A 6,615-nucleotide genomic window follows, 5' to 3' on the forward strand; every position below is an offset into this window, starting at 1 on the left:
TTATAATACGACTCTAATGACTCCGTAAATATTTTATAAATAATATTTACGAGCCTACACAATAGAAATTTGTGGTCCCGAAACCACTGTTCCATCACCACTGAAAAACGGGTTGTTATAGTTTCAATTATACTTATCCCGCATTTATCATTTATTCCCCTTATTAACTCGAATCGGACTCAGACGGATACACAGATCCAACCAACACACCAGATCGATACTTAGTGCCTCATCAGATAAATCTGATGTAAATAGTTTACGCCCAATGCTCGTTAATAAGTTTGACACTCAATGTCTCATCGGTATAACCGAAGCAATTTGGTACCCAATGCGCCATCGTCTTGTACTCAAAGTAACCTTGAAGTCTTCCTATTCTATGGCATGCCAACTATATCCGACTCTACCCGAACAGTTAATAAGGTAATCTTTTCTCAATTTCCATTACAAGCCAATTTATCAATTCAATAATATTTTTTCAGTAACCAATCATCAATACATATCAATATATCAACATAATTCTTCTCAATGCAAAATCAATTTTGCATTTTACATCACTATACAATAATTTCAAATCAATTCAATTCAGTCTTTACATAGACAATCGATCAATTTCATACCATTACGATTCAATCAGTTACAACCAACTATCAATTCATTTTCATCTCATATTCTAATTCATCGATTAAATTTTATTCGTCATTTTATCATTTCACTACGATTTAATCCATAACTCACTGTTGTACTAAATTATGAACAATTCAAACTATTATCAAACAAATACAAATTCACACATGACATGAAAAAATTAATTATAATCAAACTATGTGAACTTACATGGAAAAACAACAAATAGTCAATTTCTAAGGACTAATCAAGAAATTTGTTTTTTCTTGATTAATTTTGATTTGATCTTTTCCGATCTATACAATTAGTCAATTCAATTTATCAATTTCAACCCTCTTATTTCATCCAATTATAAACATATATCAACTCAATTTTATTATTCAACGCCCTAAAGTTTTGCATTTTATTCAATTTAGCCCATAATATCGAATTTATTATATCTTTCAATTTGAACTCCAAATTTTAAACCCACTTCAAATATATCCATATACAACCTCCTATTATTACAATTTACAAAAATTTCATACCGATTTCAAGATATTCCCAATTTAGTCCATAAACTCAACTAACGAATTTCATTTTACAAATTAGTTTTATTACATTTCTAAGCTTCAAATCCTACCATTAAACATAAAAAATCTTTAAAACAATCAAGGGTTAAATATAAAATTAGTACCCAAAATTGTTCAATTCTCCCAGGTTGGTACTTATGATTTTTTCCTCAATTGGTACCCAAATTTTTTTCTGTCAACTAAATCAGTACTTGAGTCTAACGTCGTTAAGTATAGAAAACGTGGTAGAATAAAATTGTGACATGTGGCATATATTACGTCAAGTTGATGTCATAAGATTGTTTTCTCTTCCCCTCAATTTTTTCTGTTGTTCCTTCTTCTTCTTCTTCTTCTTCTTCTTCTTCTTCTTCTTCTTCTTCTTCTTCTTCTTCTTCTTCTTCTTCTTCTTCTTCTTCTTCTTCTTCACTCAACCCAAGTTTCTTTTTCTTGTTTGGTAGTGACAAAATTTCTCCACACAAGATTAGGGCCCTTTTTTTTAGAATGCTATAATAAAGTCGTATTCCCATAGACGTGAGGCGTAACAAGCTTTTATCATTCTTTGTTTGATGCTTGAGAACGGGGTTCCTTTTGATAAATTCTCATTGTCCTTGGTGCTTGAAGCTTGCTCTCGATTCGGCATACATTTTGTTACAGGGAAAGGATCTTTCTAGTCAAGTGTTGCTTGCTATTGCGAGGCTCAGATGTCTCATTGGTTTGTACTTGCATTAGAATTATTTATCTGGGAAGATACCTAAAGAACTCTCCAATCATCAAGTATCTTAATAATAATGATCTGTCTGGTACCATTCCTTCTCATATTGGTAACATGGCTGCCTTATAAGGTTAATTCATCACTTGGCTTCTGAATTTTCATTTATTTTTAGTTTTCAAAGTAGTATCAGTAGATGTTTTGCCTTGTAGTTGTGGATTTATGTTGCAATTAGTTGACAGGGAATATACCTATAAAGATAGGGGATTTGAAGGGATTAAGTGTTCTTTCTTTGCAATGAAATAGACTAGATGGTAAAATTATAGCTAGCTTAGGGAACTTGGTAAAGTTAAGAAGACTTGATTCGAGCTACAATCGTCTCTTTGGTGGAATTCTTACAACATTAGCTAATATTCTACAATTCGAAACTCTAGAAAACGTCCCTTCAGGTGACATTGATTAAATATTGTTCATATATAATAATTCATGTTCTTCATGTCAACTTATATTGATTTTTAATCTGTAATGAATGAAAACCAAGGTCTTAAGAGATTAAATGGAGCGTTCCTTGGCGACAATAATAGAGGTCTATGTGGAACAGGTTTTCCAACATTGAGAGTCTGTGACAATATGAACATCAACCAGCTTGAACCTTTCCGATTTGATCTAAATGACACAGTTCCAAGGGTTAACTCAGATATAGTACATAACCAAGGACATTGCAACCTCATTGCTCGAATTCACCGAAATTCACAAAATTACCATTATTACAGGGGTTATTATAGTCGATTTCGTTTTTATGGTTGTTGTATTTATTGTAATTTTCCACTACCGTAAGAAGAAACAAAATATTGGAAACACATGTGAATCTTCTGATGAGCGCTTTAGCATTAACCATCAAGCAAAGGAACTTCAAAGGAATTGAAGTGTTTCTCCACTTGTAATACTTAAATATTCATATGGATGGGATCCATTAGGTGATGGATGGGACAACACTGGATTTTCTAAGGAACATTTAGATAAAGATTCAACCTAGAAGAAATCAAGTCCTCAACTTGGTGAGTTTTTGAGTTAAACTTACTAGGAAAGACCAATTTCTCATCAGTGTACAAAGGAGTACTAAGAGACGGTTTTGTTGTATCTTTTGGAAGCATAAACATGACCAGCTACAAATCAAGAAAAGCAGAGTTTATTAAAGGCTTGTACTTATTAACCTCTTTGATACATGAAAACCTCGTTAGGCCTCAAGGGTTTTGTTTTTCAAAGGGTAGAGCCAAATGTTTTCTCATTTATGACTTTGCTTCTAAGGGAAACCTGTCTAAGTATCTCAGCATCTTATCGAACAAAATCTGGGCATCTTCTATGTTCCCACACTTTACAAACCCATTAATTATTGAATTCCAAGAAATCAAATCTCTATCAAACATTTTCTCAATGAGTCTCAAAGCCAAACACCCCCCATCTTTCAATTGTGTATAACAACTAAGAATTCCAAGTTATCAAATTCTTACCTCTAGTGGTATAACGTCAAACAACTCCCTTGCTAAATCAATCATCCCCTTTTTAATATACCCATCAATCATTGAATTATATGAAACAGAATCCCGCATAGACATTCTATCAAATAATTGATATGCATATCCAATAAACCCACAGCGTAAATAATAAGAAATCAAACAATTTTACAAAAAAAAAATAGACCTAAAACTCAGCTTTCTCAGCAAACCATGAATCTGCATTCCTTCCTTTAATAAACCCAATTGAGAGTAGGCTTTAAGCACTAAAGACAACGAGAATTTATCAAAAAGAACTTCATTCTCAAGCATCAAAGAGAGAATGATAAAAGCTTGCCGTGCCTCTCGTCTATGGGGATATGACTTTATTATAGCATTTCAAAGAAAAGGGTCTTTGTCTAGTGTGGAGCAATTCTATCACTGCCAAACAAGAAGAAGAAACTTGGGCTGAGTGAAGAAGAAGAAGAAGAAGAAGAAGAAGAAGAAGAAAGAAGGGGAAAAAAAGAATGACAGAAAAAATTAAGGGGATGAGAAAAGTCGAAAGAAAAAAAAGGTTTTTTTTTAATTTTTTAAGACTATGACATTAGCATGATGTCTTTATGCCACGTGTCACAATCTTATTTTGCCACGTGTCCTAGACTTAACGACGTTAGACTCAGATATCGATTTAGTTGACAGAAAATAAGTTCGGTTACTAATCTGGGACAAAAAGAACCATAAGTACCAATCTAGGAGAAGTGAAAAAGTTTGGGTACTAATTTTATATTTAACCCAACAATCAGTGGCAACATTTTAAAACTTTAACAATTTTGAAAATAGAGACACAAATTAGCTGGACCCAGTTGTAATGATCTCAAAAACATAAAATTTACAAGAAAATGACTTAATTGTCATACCTAATTAGTGGCTGAAACTTTGAAACTTCAAGGAGGGTTTTATTTCTTTTGTTCTTCGGTGGTGAAGAAGAATGATGAATGTGATCATTTATTTGTTTTATTTTAACTTATATATTTAATTAAAATTTAATTAATCATAATTATATAATTTAAAATTTAATTTAATTAAAAATTAAGCTTAATTAGAAAAACTTAGTGGATTGTAACTCATCCACCATCGTTTGACCGTTTAGAAGTGGTCTTATTGTTCATTTGGTCCTCCAATTATTTAAAAATCCATAGCGATTAACTTTTACCACTTTTACAATTTAGTCATTTTTCCTTAATTAACTATCAAATCATTGAAATTACCGGACCAAACTTCAATCCATTTATACAATAGCTCCGTGCTTGTTTTATGAAAACGAGGTCCTAATACCTTATTTTTCCAAAACCACTGACTTTCGGTACGCACCACTTGTACCTTAACTAACTAACCAATTAACAAAATCTATAAAATCGAAAATCACAATAACACCATATTTAAATTGTAAATATTAAATAATAATATTTATGACTCACTCGTTAGAATTGTGATTCTGAAACCATTATTTCCAACACCACTAAAAAACAAGCTATAACACGCATCACCGGTTCAAAATCAACTATATTAATTTAAACTTAAATATTATTGGGTGGATGATTGTTTACATTGGTACATATTTTCTTGTTCACAAAATACTTAGGTATAATGTTGTTGTTGTTGTTGTTGTTGTTGTTGTTGTTGTTGTTGTTGTTGTTGTTGTTGTTGTTGTTGTTGTTGTTATTGTGAGCTTCAGACTGCGGATTGATAGTTGAATTACTTAATTATTTATTAAGATTGCTAGACTAAGGGGATTATGCTAAAGGGGAGATTTTGGTTGGTTGTTGCTTAAAGCTTCTTGTCATAAGTTTGTTTTGTTCAAAACATTGTTAAAGGGGGAGATTATTGAAATATTCGAAGTTGTTGCAATGTGCTAAGGGAAGTGCCCACTTTCTTCACCACTACGACAAAACAATAACTTATCATATTTTGAAGATTGTCAATTTATTGAACCAAATCTTTGGGTTGTGCTAATATTGTATAATGATTCAAACCCCATCAATGAATATCAATTCACTTGAAGAAACATGTGTACAAGATTAGATTGGATTGGATTAGATTGGATTGGACTAGATTGAATCGTATGTATTGAATCCCTTGGATAAAGGAAGTTGGATTGGATCGAAACATTGAAGACATATTTACCAATAGTTCATTTTACTTGGAGTGTTTATATTATATTATATTATATTATATTATATTATATTATATTATATTATATTATATTATATTATATTATTAAGCTATTTTAGCTACTATTTAGAAGGGATCGTGATTGATCTTCATTATGCTAGCAAGTCTCGAAAACCTTATATAATTGAGAGACTTATATAGATTGATATATTGATTTTTCAAAACACTTATCTATTCACTTAGGAACATTATTTATGAGATTATGTTTATGATTGTAAAACCTTTGTGCAATTGGTTTTACAGGCTAAGTTCTCAATTGGAGAATTTAGTGGTGAGAGATCTAGCCATTAAGATACAAAAGTGAAGATTCTTTAATGGGATGTGTTAAAACTAGGATCCCTTGTTGTATTGGCTTCAAGGATAGTGGATTCATCTCACTAAGCTGAGCTCCACAGGCGTAGAGAAACCGAACTGCATAAACAATTTTCTTGTCTCATGTTTACATTGTGCTTGTCACAATTTTTGCAAAAGGGCCCACTTCCATAACTATTTCTACTCATACTTTGTTGTTTGCAGATTTAGCAACTATTTTAGGCCATAAAAATTAATAAGAGAATAAGATTAGACAAAGTGTAGACATTTACGTTGATAAAATGTTCATTAAAAGCTTGTTAATAGAGCAACAAGTGTAAAATTTGCATGAACAGAATATTAAGAAAGTATAACAAGAGGTTAAACTTGACAAAATGTAGTTTGTCATAGGAGTGAAAAATTCCTAGACTTCAAGACAATTAACAAATATAGAATAAAATAATAAATTAACAAAGTAATTTAAAAATATTAAACTAAAACTAATTTCTTCCTAAACTTTTCTTGGACTAATTTGGTGTCATTATGAATTTATTGTTGTACTCCTTGAAAAGTACCTTCAATATTCATGAATATCAATCCACTTGTATTTTAAAACGTGAAATTGTAGAAGTTGCAAATTAAAGTGATGATGAAATATAACAATAAATGATAAATGCTATACCTACTTGCAAAATATACCACCCATCTTTTCTTC

At 31.3% G+C, this 6,615-nt stretch overlaps 1 pseudogene; it reads left to right on the forward strand.

Annotated features, from left to right (window-relative positions):
• The first annotated feature begins 291 nt into the window (after positions 1-291).
• Positions 292-5,900, forward strand: LOC128042993 (probable leucine-rich repeat receptor-like protein kinase At1g35710; annotated as a pseudogene).
• Positions 5,901-6,615: the final 715 nt, after the last annotated feature.

This window comes from Gossypium raimondii, chromosome 8 (genome assembly GCF_025698545.1).
Source record: "Gossypium raimondii isolate GPD5lz chromosome 8, ASM2569854v1, whole genome shotgun sequence".
Classification (NCBI taxonomy): Eukaryota; Viridiplantae; Streptophyta; class Magnoliopsida; order Malvales; family Malvaceae; genus Gossypium; species Gossypium raimondii.